Raw genomic sequence first — 17,006 nt, 5'->3', positions numbered from 1 at the left:
TACTTGTCCCTTCAAAAAATCCACTTGTCCCGGTGTTACAATTATATTCAGTTCCTGAAATATTTGGTTCCAATGGGTGGAGCTATCATGAATATTCACGAGACCATAGCGTGGGCGGGGCGACAAATACAAGCGAGTGGAACAGAAATGATTAGCGTGAACACCTCAGAACGCGTTTTGTTTTATGGATTATTTATTTCAAACAGGTAATAAAGTTGAACGAAGATAATCTTAAACTACTCGTATATATTTTATAAATAATACATCGTTTTGTAGCATGTGTTTCAGTACTCTGAGTTTACCTGAACTATTACCTGATCCTGTAAGCGTTGCAAGACCTACAATAAAGGTATATTTCTCCAAGTTTTCCCAGATTAGTTGTCGCTTACATTTGATAGAACTGTTCGTTTCTCATGAATGACTGAGATTGGGATTTTAAAAGGTGTGTGATTGCTGTTCAAATAAATATTTACAAATATATTCTTGTGTCTTTATTCTGTCTCCCAAAGTTGTCTGCATATTATTAAAATAGCCTTTAAATTATAGGCTGATATAGCTCAAGGCAACATACGAACTTGGAGTTGCATGTTGCATGCTTTGGATGTTGCTTTACACTCAACTGGAAATATTTTTGATACACAACCTTTACTTTATCAAAGGTTATCATAAATGTTAAGCTTCAGATGCATTAACAGTTGTTTTCTCTAGCAATGCTTTAGAACGTTGGTCAAATTAATTGATAATAATGACTAACCATTAGGCTAATCATAAAAATTAGGCCTACATCTTATCAGTTTAGTAATGTTATCATTCTTAATCTTTGTGTAAACAAGTGAACACAAAAACACACTGGTGTAGAAGGCATACCGAAATATTAAGGAAAGGTATATTCATAAATACATATTTGAATAATATAGTAAATCTTTTTTAGTCCTGCTGTATTAATTTTGTCCTTGATCCCATGTTTTTCTCTTGTCTAACATTCTTGTTTTTACAGCTGAATATGAATAAAATATGTCATTTTAAGACACTGTATCTTACTATAAAAGTAATTTCGAGTTAATGAGTGAATGCTTTAAAAAACTCAATAATTTTTACACAGAAATATGTTGAGGCAAATGTTTTTGTTGATCAATTTTATGTATGTATATGTATTTAGGATAGGTAGATAACTTTATGCATAATGTTTTATATTATAAAAATGATATGTATTATATTCTTTAAATGAGAATACTTTTTAATTATATGTCCATATCCCACCACACCTGAGAAACTTCTTTTCTGATCTCTATTTCGGTGCAATTTACTATATTGTACAGCTTTGGCCAATAAATAATTGGTTCATTACATATAGTTTGCGAAGCATTCATCATCCAATTAGTTATGGTGATGTTTTAGAATAACGAGTCTTAACCACAATTCATGTAAATAAACCTACCCATCTTTGTTGAATTTGTCATTTTGGCTGTCAATCTATAGATAAGGAAATGTTTAAAACCTTGTATGAATTTAAAGAATCTGGAAAGGTTCCTCATGGTGTTTCAAAAAAGAAAAAAATGTCCTTAGAAGGGCACAGACCTTCACAATGAGAGGTGAGTTAAGTAACACTTAGTGATTTCTCTGTCTCTTCATGATCAAAACATACTACTTTTAGATGAGGTCTTATACTATATTATACAGTGAGGTTTTTATTTGCCCTAGATGCAAACACCCTTAATTTTGCACTCCCATGCATGATATCAACGAAAGAAAATGTGAAATTAATGAAATGAAGAGATTTTATAGGGAAGTTTCTTGAGGTCATAATCACAACTAAGGAGAAATTTGATGCCACCAAGTTTCATAAAGATATTGTTGGGAATGTGAAACCAAATTTGTGTTTTTTTATTTAGAAATTGTTTTAACCAGTTGGTTTTGATTGTAGGCTACCATCAATACATTCAAAATCAATTGCCCTAACCCCGCCTTCTTCATAGTTTCTAATCATTGTACTCTTTTTTATATAATGCGTTTTACCTTTCCAGATGTAGTTAAAGTTTGCTTGGTTTATCGCTTTGATTGCTTCCTTGGGAACTGACAATGATTGGGCTGGGTAGATGAAACGAGAGATGGTTTCAGTTTTTGTAAGTAATGTTCGCCCGATAATAGATAGATCTCTCTGAGACCAAGAGTTGAGATGAGCTTTACATTTTTCCAAGTTCCCCCAGATATTAAGTTTGGTTAATTGATTCACGTCCTTTGTAATTTGTATGCCTAGATACTTAACTGTTGTTTTCACAGGGATGGAATGAATAACTGAGAGATTACAATCATGAATAGGTAGAAGTTCACATTTATTGAGATTCAATTTTAGCCCAGACGCTTTTGAAAAGAAACCTATTGTTTCAAGGATTTTTGGGAGTTGGTCGCTATTTTCCATAAATATGGCTGTATCATCAGCAAGCTGGCTTATTGTCAGATGTTGATCAAATATTGTTCGTTTTTTAAATTCTGAATTTTTAATAAGAATGGATAACATCTCGGCTGCAATAATAAATGACAGTGGGGATATAGGACATCCCTGTTTAATACCTTTTTGAATCGGGAATCTTGGGGAAGTTCCTTGCGGCAGAAGGACTGTGCTATTTGTATCTTTGTAAATTAATCTGACTATGTTTATAAATTGTTCACCAAATCCTAAGAGCTCTAATGTCCGAAACATAAATCTGTGTTCAATCGAGTCAAAAGCTTTAAAAAAAGTCCAGAAAAAGAATTAGGCTCTTGTCTTCTATTAGGTAATTATAGTCAAGTAAGTCAAGTATAAGTCGTATATTATGATGTATTGAACGTCCTCTGATGAAGCCTGATTGTGTGTCTGACACGATGTCCTCGATCCCCACTCTAAGTCTGTTTGCAAAAATATGAGTCAAGAGTTTGTAATCGTTATTAAGAAGAGTTATGGGACGTAGATTGTCAATTATCTTTGAGTTTTTGCCAGGTTTTGGAATTAGGGTGATAATTCCTTGCTTCATTGTTGTTGGTAAAATGAATGTAGCCTATTACATATTTCTTTTAGCATATTTAATAAGAGATCTTTTAGGTTATCCCAGAAATGCTTGTAAAAGTTGCTTGTTAAACCGTCTGAGCCTGGAGATTTATCCAGTTTTAGACAGTTAAGGGCTTTTTCCACCTCTTCCATTTTAATTTCAGCATCACAGATATTCTTAAAACAATCATCAATTTTAGGGATCTGTTCAGAGATTTTATTAAAGAAAGCTTCAGCATCGACCTGCGAATAAGAAGAGGAATATAAATTACTATAAAACTGAAAAACTGCTCTGGAGATCTTATCAAGGTCGGTACATTCTTGGTTGTCAATTATCAGCGTTTTTACAGCATTTCGTTCCTGCCTTCTCCTCTCTAGACGACAGAAATATGCTGTGCTCTTTTCTCCTTCCTCCATCCATTTTGCCCGAGAACGGATATAAGCCCCTTTAGCTTTATTAACATGAATGCTGTCCAGTGAGGAATGCAGCGTCGTTAATTTTTGCTTATCATCTTCATTTATCAGATGTTTATTGTAAATACTATTGATTTCCTTTACAATATGCATTTCTTTTTGTTTACTGTCTCTACTTAAAGTTTTACCAAACAAGATGGAAATTTGGGCTGTTTATAAGTTCTTGACCAATTTTTTTTTTTTTTTAATAGTGATTGTTTTCTATCGCGCGTGCGCCGTTGTCATGGTGACCAGACACCCGCCAGCCTGCCTTCCTGCCTGCTACCCGAGAGCTTTTCAACATGGTGAGTCAAGGTTTCCCGATGTTTCTAAGAAAGAAAAATGTTAAAGCAACAAAACATAAGCACATATGTGTTATAAAGTCTATGTTCAGTAAATTAATAATGGCTGCTTATGGAAACATAAAAAGCGAAAGTCCCGAGACAAAATGTAAACTTAGCATCTTGATATATGTTAGCAATGCCTGTCTGATTTTATACTTACCTTTGAATTTTTGTCTGTGATGTTTTCCCCTTAATCCATTTATCCACCAAAGGATGGAAAAGTATGTGTTTTTTAAAAATAATAATAAAAAAAAATTATAACAGCTTTCAACCTCAAATTAGTTTTATTTAATTTACTTTTTTTTTTTTTTTTCAGGTAGGCTTGTAGGTTTATTCTTAAAAATAAAATACCAATTTTGTCAGTAATATAAAGTCTGTATAAAAACATCTCTTCACTTACAATTTAGTTTTATTAGAAATTGTAGAGTTTTGTAGAACTATAATTGCAGCTATAAACTTTAAGCTCAAAAAATGTTTCATTAAAAAGGAAAGAAATAATTTGCTCATTTTAGACAGCATAAATAACTTGCATCTTTTGCATCCAGTCTGCAAAAAAGAAAAAAGGAAACATCAGCAAGGCTGAGAGGGAGAGATTGCAGAGAGAGGCAGATGAACAAAGATTGAGAGAGGAAGGTATATCTGCAGTATTAAAGTAATTTAATTTTAAATGAGTTTTTTGATAACAAATCTGTATACTGCGTTTTGTCCTGTAGAAGAAGCTCGTCTCATTGCTGAACGTGAGGAGAATGAAAGGCTGGAGAGGGAGCGAATAGAACAAGAGAAACAACAGCTACTTGAGTTAAAGGTTTGATGAACTTTCATTTGAACATTCACAGTTGTGTTGCATACATTTACCTGCAGGCTTTAGTGCATATGCAGCTGTCTGTACTGATGGATTGTGTGTGACAAGTTTGGATGTAATGATTGATTGACGCCAGTCAATGTCCACAGGACAGAGAGCGCAGAGAGGACGAGCTGAATGAACTGCGGCACATTCTAGATGAGAATCACTCTGCAGTCACCACGTGGGAATCAGAATGCAGGAACAAAGCTAAGGTAAGACTCGTGTAGCTTTATCTCAGGGTAATTCTGAGGCCACTATAAGTGTGTTACAGGGTGATTTGTTCTCTGGTCTTTTCCAGTGGGAGCGTTACATGCGTTGCGACGGCAGTCCGGATCCAGCTGTGCAGCCGGAAATCAACTCCTTCATCAGTTTGTGGAGAGAAGACTCTGAAACCCAAATCCAGCAGGTCATGAAAAACTGTGCTCTGGCTCTTCAGGTGAGACCAGCTCTCTGGATCTGTTGTTTTCATGTTTTCAAGTCCATTATTGATGACTAAGGTGATCCTGGTAAGTCAAAGATCACTATTATTGATCATTTTAGTATTACATTTGACACATACAGTGAGGAAAATAAGTATTTGAATACCCTGCTATTTTGCAAGTTCTCCCACTTAGAAATCATGGAGGGGTCTGAAATTGTCATCGTAGGTTCATGTCCACTGTGAGAGACATAATCTAAAAAAAAAAATCCAGAAATCACAATGTATTATTTTTTAACTATTTATTTGTATGATACAGCTGCAAATAAGTATTTGAACACCTGAGAAAATCAATGTTAATATTTGGTACAGTAGCCTTTGTTTGCAATTACAGAGGTCAAACGTTTCCTGTAGTTTTTCACCAGGTTTGCACACACTGCAGGAGGGATTTTGGCCCACTCCTCCACACAGATCTTCTCTAGATCAGTCAGGTTTCTGGGCTGTCGCTGAAAAAGCTCCCTCCAAAGATTCTCTATTGGGTTTAGGTCTGGAGACTGGCTAGGCCACGCCAGAACCTTGATATGCTTCTTACAGAGCCACTCCTTGGTTATCCTGGCTGTGTGCTGCGGGTCATTGTCATGTTGGAAGACCCAGCCTCGACCCATCTTCAATGCTCTAACTGAGGGAAGGAGGTTGTTCCCCAAAATCTCGCAATACATGGCCCCGGTCATCCTCTCCTTAATACAGTGCAGTCGCCCTGTCCCATGTGCAGAAAAACACCCCCAAAGCATGATGCTACCACCTCCATGCTTCACAGTAGGGATGGTGTTCTTGGGATGGTACTCATCATTCTTCTTCCTCCAAACACGTTTAGTGGAATTATGACCAAAAAGTTCTATTTTGGTCTCATCTGACCACATGACTTTCTCCCATGACTCCTCTGGATCATCCAAATGGTCATTGGCAAACTTAAGACGGGCCTTGACATGTGCTGGTTTAAGCAGGGGAACCTTCCGTGCCATGCATGATTTCAAACCATGACGTCTTAGTGTATTACCAACAGTAACCTTGGAAACGGGGGTCCCTGCTCTTTTCAGGTCATTGACCAGCTCCTCCCGTGTAGTTCTGGGCTGATTTCTCACCTTTCTTAGGATCATTGAGACCCCACGAGGTGAGATCTTGCATGGAGCCCCAGTCCGAGGGAGATTGACAGTCATGTTTAGCTTCTTCCATTTTCTAATGATTGCTCCAACAGTGGACCTTTTGTCACCAAGCTGCTTGGCAATTTCCCCGTAGCCCTTTCCAGCCTTGTGGAGGTGTACAATTTTGTCTCTAGTGTCTTTGGACAGCTCTTTGGTCTTGGCCATGTTAGTAGTTGGATTCTTACTGATTGTATGGGGTGGACAGGTGTCTTTATGCAGCTAACGACCTCAAACAGGTGCATCTAATTTAGGATAATAAATGGATTGGAGGTGGACATTTTAAAGGCAGACTAACAGGTCTTTGAGGGTCAGAATTCTAGCTGATAGACAGGTGTTCAAATACTTATTTTCAGCTGTATCATACAAATAAATAGTAAAAAAATCATATATTGTGATTTCTGGATTATTTTTTTTGGATTATGTCTCTCACAGTGGACATGCACCTACGATGACAATTTCAGACCCCTCCATGTATATGTATTTAGGATAGGTAGATAACTTTATGCATAATGTTTTATATTATAAAAATGATATGTATTATATTCTTTAAATGAGAATACTTTTTAATTATATGTCCATATCCCACCACACCTGAGAAACTTCTTTTCTGATCTCTATTTCGGTGCAATTTACTATATTGTACAGCTTTGGCCAATAAATAATTGGTTCATTACATATAGTTTGCGAAGCATTCATCATCCAATTAGTTATGGTGATGTTTTAGAATAACGAGTCTTAACCACAATTCATGTAAATAAACCTATACCCATCTTTGTTGAATTTGTCATTTTGGCTGTCAATCTATAGATAAGGAAATGTTTAAAACCTTGTATGAATTTAAAGAATCTGGAAAGGTTCCTCATGGTGTTTCAAAAAAGAAAAAAATGTCCTTAGAAGGGCACAGACCTTCACAATGAGAGGTGAGTTAAGTAACACTTAGTGATTTCTCTGTCTCTTCATGATCAAAACATACTACTTTTAGATGAGGTCTTATACTATATTATACAGTGAGGTTTTTATTTGCCCTAGATGCAAACACCCTTAATTTTGCACTCCCATGCATGATATCAACGAAAGAAAATGTGAAATTAATGAAATGAAGAGATTTTATAGGGAAGTTTCTTGAGGTCATAATCACAACTAAGGAGAAATTTGATGCCACCAAGTTTCATAAAGATATTGTTGGGAATGTGAAACCAAATTTGTGTTTTTTTATTTAGAAATTGTTTTAACCAGTTGGTTTTGATTGTAGGCTACCATCAATCAGAGCCGGACAGTAACGGAGTACATTTACTTGAGTACAGTACTTAAGTACAGTTTTGAGGGATCTGTACTTTACTCGAGTATCATTTTTGGGGAGTACTCATGACTTTACTCAAGTACATTTGAAAGGCAAATATTGTACTCTTTACTCCACTACATTTCTATCCATAACTGTGAGTACCCGTTACTTCTTCTAAAAAAAAAGGAAAAAAGAAACATCTCGGAAACCCTCAATTTGTTGTTTCCCTCTCAAATGTGATTGGATTGTGCAGGCGCCACTGATTGGGACAGCCTATCAGCAATCACCTTCAGCTTTCCGCCAAAGTCAACTCCATGGTCAGATTTAGATAAGAGACGAAACCATGGACGAAACAATGGATGAAGACGCAGCAGGTCCATCCCGGGAGCGATATTTTTTTTTTTTCAAGATGGTAGGGGAAGACTGATGAATATTCATTAGGGAAGTCATCCCTGATTGGTCTTAACCCCAGTGACGGGTAGGTTTAGGGGCGGGGTTATGGAGGTCATAAGACCCCCAGTGACGGGTAGGTTTAGGGGCGGGGTTATGGAGGTCATAAGACCCCCAGTGACGGGTAGGTTTAGGGGTGGGGTTAGGGAGGTCATAAGACCCCCAGTGACGGGTAGGTTTAGGGGTGGGGTTAGGTCATCAGACCAATCAGGGATGACTTCCCTAATGAATATTCATGAGTCTTCCCCTACCATCCTGGGAAAAAAAATATCACATCCCGGAAATGTGCCAACCTGTGCCCCACCTCGCCAGACTATTTCAATTTTCTGAACAAGTTAATGATAGTTTTCGCTTCAAGTGTTTGCTGTGTTTACCAATGTATGTAAGCACTGTGGCAGTAGTAATGCAATATTTAGAAAATGTACTCTTGTACTCAAGTACTTTTAAAAACAAGTACTTTAGTACTTTTACTTAAGTAGACATCTGACTGTAGTACTTTTACTTGTACTTGAGTAAAATTTAGCAAGGGGTATCTGTACTTTTACTCAAGTAATTAAGCTGTGTACTCTGTCCGCCTCTGCCATCAATACATTCAAAATCAATTGCCCTAACCCCGCCTTCTTCATAGTTTCTAATCATTGTACTCTTTTTTATATAATGCGTTTTACCTTTCCAGATGTAGTTAAAGTTTGCTTGGTTTATCGCTTTGATTGCTTCCTTGGGAACTGACAATGATTGGGCTGGGTAGATGAAACGAGAGATGGTTTCAGTTTTTGTAAGTAATGAGCTTTACATTTTTCCAAGTTCCCCCAGATATTAAGTTTGGTTAATTGATTCACGTCCTTTGTAATTTGTATGCCTAGATACTTAACTGTTGTTTTCACAGGGATGGAATGAATAACTGAGAGATTACAATCATGAATAGGTAGAAGTTCACATTTATTGAGATTCAATTTTAGCCCAGACGCTTTTGAAAAGAAACCTATTGTTTCAAGGATTTTTGGGAGTTGGTCGCTATTTTCCATAAATATGGCTGTATCATCAGCAAGCTGGCTTATTGTCAGATGTTGATCAAATATTGTTCGTTTTTTAAATTCTGAATTTTTAATAAGAATGGATAACATCTCGGCTGCAATAATAAATGACAGTGGGGATATAGGACATCCCTGTTTAATACCTTTTTGAATCGGGAATCTTGGGGAAGTTCCTTGCGGCAGAAGGACTGTGCTATTTGTATCTTTGTAAATTAATCTGACTATGTTTATAAATTGTTCACCAAATCCTAAGAGCTCTAATGTCCGAAACATAAATCTGTGTTCAATCGAGTCAAAAGCTTTAAAAAAAGTCCAGAAAAAGAATTAGGCTCTTGTCTTCTATTAGGTAATTATAGTCAAGTAAGTCAAGTATAAGTCGTATATTATGATGTATTGAACGTCCTCTGATGAAGCCTGATTGTGTGTCTGACACGATGTCCTCGATCCCCACTCTAAGTCTGTTTGCAAAAATATGAGTCAAGAGTTTGTAATCGTTATTAAGAAGAGTTATGGGACGTAGATTGTCAATTATCTTTGAGTTTTTGCCAGGTTTTGGAATTAGGGTGATAATTCCTTGCTTCATTGTTGTTGGTAAAATGAATGTAGCCTATTACATATTTCTTTTAGCATATTTAATAAGAGATCTTTTAGGTTATCCCAGAAATGCTTGTAAAAGTTGCTTGTTAAACCGTCTGAGCCTGGAGATTTATCCAGTTTTAGACAGTTAAGGGCTTTTTCCACCTCTTCCATTTTAATTTCAGCATCACAGATATTCTTAAAACAATCATCAATTTTAGGGATCTGTTCAGAGATTTTATTAAAGAAAGCTTCAGCATCGACCTGCGAATAAGAAGAGGAATATAAATTACTATAAAACTGAAAAACTGCTCTGGAGATCTTATCAAGGTCAGTACATTCTTGGTTGTCAATTATCAGCGTTTTTACAGCATTTCGTTCCTGCCTTCTCCTCTCTAGACGACAGAAATATGCTGTGCTCTTTTCTCCTTCCTCCATCCATTTTGCCCGAGAACGGATATAAGCCCCTTTAGCTTTATTAACATGAATGCTGTCCAGTGAGGAATGCAGCGTCGTTAATTTTTGCTTATCATCTTCATTTATCAGATGTTTATTGTAAATACTATTGATTTCCTTTACAATATGCATTTCTTTTTGTTTACTGTCTCTACTTAAAGTTTTACCAAACAAGATGGAAATTTGGGCTGTTTATAAGTTCTTGACCAATTTTTTTTTTTTTTTAATAGTGATTGTTTTCTATCGCGCGTGCGCCGTTGTCATGGTGACCAGACGCCCGCCAGCCTGCCTTCCTGCCTGCTACCCGAGAGCTTTTCAACATGGTGAGTCAAGGTTTCCCGATGTTTCTAAGAAAGAAAAATGTTAAAGCAACAAAACATAAGCACATATGTGTTATAAAGTCTATGTTCAGTAAATTAATAATGGCTGCTTATGGAAACATAAAAAGCGAAAGTCCCGAGACAAAATGTAAACTTAGCATCTTGATATATGTTAGCAATGCCTGTCTGATTTTATACTTACCTTTGAATTTTTGTCTGTGATGTTTTCCCCTTAATCCATTTATCCACCAAAGAATGGAAAAGTATGTGTTTTTTTAAAATAATAATAAAAAAAAATTATAACAGCTTTCAACCTCAAATTAGTTTTATTTAATTTACTTTTTTTTTTTTTTTTCAGGTAGGCTTGTAGGTTTATTCTTAAAAATAAAATACCAATTTTGTCAGTAATATAAAGTCTGTATAAAAACATCTCTTCACTTACAATTTAGTTTTATTAGAAATTGTAGAGTTTTGTAGAACTATAATTGCAGCTATAAACTTTAAGCTCAAAAAATGTTTCATTAAAAAGGAAAGAAATAATTTGCTCATTTTAGACAGCATAAATAACTTGCATCTTTTGCATCCAGTCTGCAAAAAAGAAAAAAGGAAACATCAGCAAGGCTGAGAGGGAGAGATTGCAGAGAGAGGCAGATGAACAAAGATTGAGAGAGGAAGGTATATCTGCAGTATTAAAGTAATTTAATTTTAAATGAGTTTTTTGATAACAAATCTGTATACTGCGTTTTGTCCTGTAGAAGAAGCTCGTCTCATTGCTGAACGTGAGGAGAATGAAAGGCTGGAGAGGGAGCGAATAGAACAAGAGAAACAACAGCTACTTGAGTTAAAGGTTTGATGAACTTTCATTTGAACATTCACAGTTGTGTTGCATACATTTACCTGCAGGCTTTAGTGCATATGCAGCTGTCTGTACTGATGGATTGTGTGTGACAAGTTTGGATGTAATGATTGATTGACGCCTGTCAATGTCCACAGGACAGAGAGCGCAGAGAGGACGAGCTGAATGAACTGCGGCACATTCTAGATGAGAATCACTCTGCAGTCACCACGTGGGAATCAGAATGCAGGAACAAAGCTAAGGTAAGACTCGTGTAGCTTTATCTCAGGGTAATTCTGAGGCCACTATAAGTGTGTTACAGGATGATTTGTTCTCTGGTCTTTTCCAGTGGGAGCGTTACATGCGTTGCGACGGCAGTCCGGATCCAGCTGTGCAGCCGGAAATCAACTCCTTCATCAGTTTGTGGAGAGAAGACTCTGAAACCCAAATCCAGCAGGTCATGAAAAACTGTGCTCTGGCTCTTCAGGTGAGACCAGCTCTCTGGATCTGTTGTTTTCATGTTTTCAAGTCCATTATTGATGACTAAGGTGATCCTGGTGAGTCAAAGATCACTATTATTGATCATTTTAGTATTACATTTGACACATAACTCATACCTCTGTGCTAGGGTCATGAGTAATACCTCAAATCATGTTAATTGTTAAGGATCCAATGTTTTATTTCCTTCTGGGGAATGATAAAAAAGCTGATGAAATGTCAGACGTAAGGGCCGTTCACAACAAGGATGCAGAGGTGGCCTTTGCAATTCGGAGGCCCATTTCAAAGAAACAGTTGGAGGCCCCCCGTCATTCAGTCAAACAATTGATTAAAAACACGTAACAAAATTCATTTAGTATTCAGAGCAAAAACAGACAATGTTCTAAGACTCAAATAAAAGTCACCTAACATTAACTTCTTGTTTATTGAACTGTTGTATGAAATCAATAGGCTATCACATTTCGCAATTGTGCTGATATTCAGGAAAACAGCACTCTATAGCCTATCCTGTTATAAATATTAAAAACAAGAACTCACACAAATACACAAGAACACCAGGCAGTACAAATTTTAACATGTAGTACACAACATGTTGATGATGCATTCATTGCTTGCGTGTTGTTTACATAAAAAAAGAAATGCAGAAACAATGTACAAACGGTGTTGTATTTGAACTGTCTGGAGTTCCATAGCAGTGGAATGAAATAAATGAAAGGTCTATACACAAGTTTTTTAAAACTTACTTTAACTTAAGCGTCACATTTTTTAGAATGTAGCGTCATGAGCGAGAGACATGAGAGTCGAATGGAACAATCAAACATGTCTATCCAGAGCATGTTTGCATAGAAAAACAATGAAAAAGCAGCCCAGTGGAATGCAAAAACTTGTTATGTGTGAATGGCCCCTTAAAAAAAAAAAGAGAATGTTATTGTCCATTGGTGTGGATTCTTGTTAGCGCTATAGCAATCTTTATAGTTATCATTCTTTGGCCTTTACTGTACATAGAAACATGGGTATCTAGAGATCACAATGGTTCGCGCCAAGAAGCAACTAACTTAACCACACTATCAACCGCATAGCAGTGCCCTGGCAACATTGTACATCATGGTGGTGAGTTTGCACAGGCATGTTTTCTTCAGAAAATCTAAAACAGTTTCTCTTGGACAGTTGATAGACGAACTGGACTTCCTCTTGAGTGAGGGTCCTGAGCCAAGCACTGCTCAACAGTATCACGAAACAGTCCTTTGTCTACAGAGTATCAACCTCTCCAAACTCAAACAGGCCACTGAGGAGCTACTTAAGGTGGGAGTTCTTCTAAGATCTTCCCATGCAGCTTACTTCTATTTCAACACATATTGGACATAATATGTGTTTTGCTTCCCGTCCAGTTTGCAAATTCTAGTTCTGACATTGAGAGTGGCAACATGCAGACTGTAGTCCAGGACGACAATATTACTCTTTGTCTGTGGGCCAACCTCAACAAAAATCCAAGGTTTGTCAGTCTTCATGGTGAAATTTAGGCACTATTGTAGGATAAAGGAAATACTTGACAATCCATGTTTCCAGGTTTAAAGGTTACCGGTTCGAGGAGGTGGGTCTGGGTTTCGAGCTGCCGAAGCCTCTGGCTGTGAGTGACATCGCTGTTCGGATCCTTCACACACGCTACGACCACCTGTCCCACCACAGCGAGCGTGAACAGGTCCAGAGAAGGAGATCCATGATGGAGGGCCATCTGAGAGTGCTGCAGAGGTGCAAGATGGGAAGATAGAGGGAGAGGGAGATGAGGGAGAAAGCTCAAAGCAGGTGGAGGAAGAGAGCCGTTCAGTCAGATCAGAGAGCAGGAAGAGGGTGAGTGAGGCTTTGATCATGTGCACACTATGTACTTGTTTTCTAGTGGATTCTGTCGCTGACAATATTAATGTGTGTCCATGTGTCAGAGTGCTGTGAGTGTGATCTCATCTAAGGAGGGGAGGAAGAGCTCTTCAATCAAGCTGTTAGAGGAAGGAGAAAGTCAGATGGAGGGAATCGCTACAAGTTTAGAAGCTGGTTTGGTTCCTTCCATTTATCGTCTTTCACTTCCTGATTTTCCTCATTTCTTTATATGAGGATGAAATCTTTATCACGTAAAAACTGTCATGATCCAGGTTCCTTCATTCTCTGTCTCCCTCTTGTGGCCACATCTCACACTACACCATCACCCCGTTCTCATCAGTCCCAGCTGTTCCCATTTACCCTTAATCTCCACTCTATCATCTCACCTGTTTCTCCTTCCCTCCTGATGTTTCCTGCTATTTCTAACCCTCTCTTTCTCTGCCCCTTTGTCAGTTTATTCCAAGCTATCTAATGCTGAAGTCGCTTCTCTTACCTTTCTTGCCAAAACGAATCGAGTCCTGATGTGTCCTGTGTGGTTCGTGTGGAAGCCTCTCCTCGAAGTCAGTATACTCATCCATTCTCTTGCTGGCTCACTGAACTCTGCCCTGCCAATTCAGACGCTGAGTTCCTGAACAGACGCGGTATCCAGTCTACGGTACCTTCTCTCTCGGCGGACTTCGCCTCTCACTACAGTCTCCACTCGGAGTCCAACTTCGCCTGACGCCCTGATGCGCATCCTGAGTTCCAGTATTATCTGCTGCCTGCAGTTTACGTTGATTTCTACAAAGCGAAGTTTTCTGTTTTTACCTGAGAAGATTTATGTTTGATTCAGTGATTCGCTTCTCATTTCCATTAAAGACTGAATTATTGTGAATCTCGCTTTTTGGTCCTCTATCTCTCATTATAACAAAAACAAAATGTATAATTTGTTTTAGTTAACTATGATCATTTGTAAAATACCACCAATGCTTTAAACTATAAATTGGATTGTTCCATATTTGATTTTTTTTTTATTTAAAGCTCCTGTATAATATAAAAAATATGCACATCAGAATTATAATAATAACATATTAATGGGCCAAATGCAATGCATTTAATATTATCAGACATGACAATTAAATTTAATGCAAAGGACCACTTACTACTTACTATAAGGTATAAGTGTGACACTGTCACACCCATCATACATATTAGGTACACTAATGTTTAATTGTGATCATTAAGTATTGTCATTGTTATGTTTTTTTTTTTGTAGTGTTGAGTTTCAGTTGTCCTTATCTTAACCCTAGCCCTTGAGTTATCCTAACCATAGCCCTTAGCCCTAATAAGGTGAATAATAACCTTGGCACTTTGTCATTGCTATCAACTCCGACTCACAGGGCTCGACATTAAGCCTTTTCATGTGCTTGTCCTCTGGACAAGCAAATCTGTCATTCACTTGTCCGAGTAAAAAAGTTGCTTGTCCGGAATTTTTTTGGTGTGTGTGTGTGTGTGTGCTGTAAATATAATTTATTCTGAAGAAACATCCTCATCTGTGTTCAATCAACTCTGATGTATTTAAATCTGCATATTGTCATATCTGCACCTATAAAGGGTCTTATTAAAATCTTTTTAAATGTATGCTTCATATTTAGTTTTAAATTTGATCAATAGATTAAATTAGAATAGCCTAATAAGATAATATAGGGCTGTTGTTACCCTAGGTAGGGCTGATGAAATTAAATAATTTACACTGAAAATGTACAACTGCATTACATATTGTTATGAATATGATATCGTTTTAAATATTTTTGAATATACAAATAAGACATTTTGGAAAGAATGATACTTTTAAACATGAAAGTAAACCGCCAGTAGGAGGCGGCAGGCGACTGTCTTAATGAGCGAGTCATTGAGTCATTCATTCAAACGATTCGTTCAAACAACTGATTCATTCAAGAATGAGACCGATGTTTATGAATGGGTCATTGAATCTTTGACTCGGCCAATTCATACACAACGCTGAATCATTCAGTAATAAAACACGGTCAAGTGTTGCTGTGAGATGCGTTACGGTTCTGCTGTGATCTTTGTTTGGAACTATTTTTGCTGCTGAAACAGAACAAAAACAGTCAATATTGTGTCTAAAATGTAAGTGACTTAATTTGAACTGTTTATTGATCTGTTGTATCAAAAGCAATGTCACATTTTCAGTCGTGATGGTAGCCTACTCAAGAAAACAGCACTCGTCGTGTGAGGTTGCTAAACTGTATCATATCTGTTAAAACAATTAAAAAACATTTTGAATTTTGGCACTGGCAGTAGGCTATGTTGTTAACTGAGTTTAAACTGAGTTTTCATTTGTTTGGATTTCTCCTCGAGAGGCTGCGCGAGCCTCAACAGCGCAACCACCGTCAGTAATACTCATCCACTATCGATCGCAACTTACAATAAATATAATACAATCAGAATCATTCTCTCATTTTAGTGATTCCCTAGTTATTTTTTTGTTTTGTTACTGACGTTTAATCAGGCTACTTGTCCGGTCAGGCAAGTAAAATTCTTTTTTACTTGTCCCTTCAAAAAATCCACTTGTCCCGGTGTTACAATTATATTCAGTTCCTGAAATATTTGGTTCCAATGGGTGGAGCTATCATGAATATTCACGAGACCATAGCGTGGGCGGGGCGACAAATACAAGCGAGTGGAACAGAAATGATTAGCGTGAACACCTCAGAACGCGTTTTGTTTTATGGATTATTTATTTCAAACAGGTAATAAAGTTGAACGAAGATAATCTTAAACTACTCGTATATATTTTATAAATAATACATCGTTTTGTAGCATGTGTTTCAGTACTCTGAGTTTACCTGAACTATTACCTGATCCTGTAAGCGTTGCAAGACCTACAATAAAGGTATATTTCTCCAAGTTTTCCCAGATTAGTTGTCGCTTACATTTGATAGAACTGTTCGTTTCTCATGAATGACTGAGATTGGGATTTTAAAAGGTGTGTGATTGCTGTTCAAATAAATATTTACAAATATATTCTTGTGTCTTTATTCTGTCTCCCAAAGTTGTCTGCATATTATTAAAATAGCCTTTAAATTATAGGCTGATATAGCTCAAGGCAACATACGAACTTGGAGTTGCATGTTGCATGCTTTGGATGTTGCTTTACACTCAACTGGAAATATTTTTGATACACAACCTTTACTTTATCAAAGGTTATCATAAATGTTAAGCTTCAGATGCATTAACAGTTGTTTTCTCTAGCAATGCTTTAGAACGTTGGTCAAATTAATTGATAATAATGACTAACCATTAGGCTAATCATAAAAATTAGGCCTACATCTTATCAGTTTAGTAATGTTATCATTCTTAATCTTTGTGTAAACAAGTGAACACAAAAACACAC

General features: G+C 36.9%; 1 pseudogene across 1 annotated transcript; it reads left to right on the top strand.

Annotated features, from left to right (window-relative positions):
• Positions 1-1,585: 1,585 nt before the first annotated feature.
• LOC309496485 (dynein axonemal intermediate chain 7-like) lies at positions 1,586-14,483 on the top strand (annotated as a pseudogene). The gene is made up of 13 exons: positions 1,586-1,592; positions 4,536-4,627; positions 4,774-4,878; positions 4,965-5,102; positions 7,822-7,885; positions 11,160-11,251; positions 11,374-11,502; positions 11,589-11,726; positions 12,905-13,039; positions 13,126-13,229; positions 13,304-13,585; positions 13,675-13,783; positions 14,227-14,483. The product of its transcript is annotated as a dynein axonemal intermediate chain 7-like (transcript).
• Positions 14,484-17,006: the final 2,523 nt, after the last annotated feature.

The sequence above is a fragment of the Leuciscus leuciscus genome, assembly GCF_965113295.1.
Source record: "Leuciscus leuciscus genome assembly, chromosome: 4".
Classification (NCBI taxonomy): domain Eukaryota; kingdom Metazoa; phylum Chordata; class Actinopteri; order Cypriniformes; family Leuciscidae; genus Leuciscus; species Leuciscus leuciscus.
The sequence above is the reverse complement of the archived record's forward strand: the minus strand, read 5'-3'. Positions and strand labels throughout refer to the sequence as shown.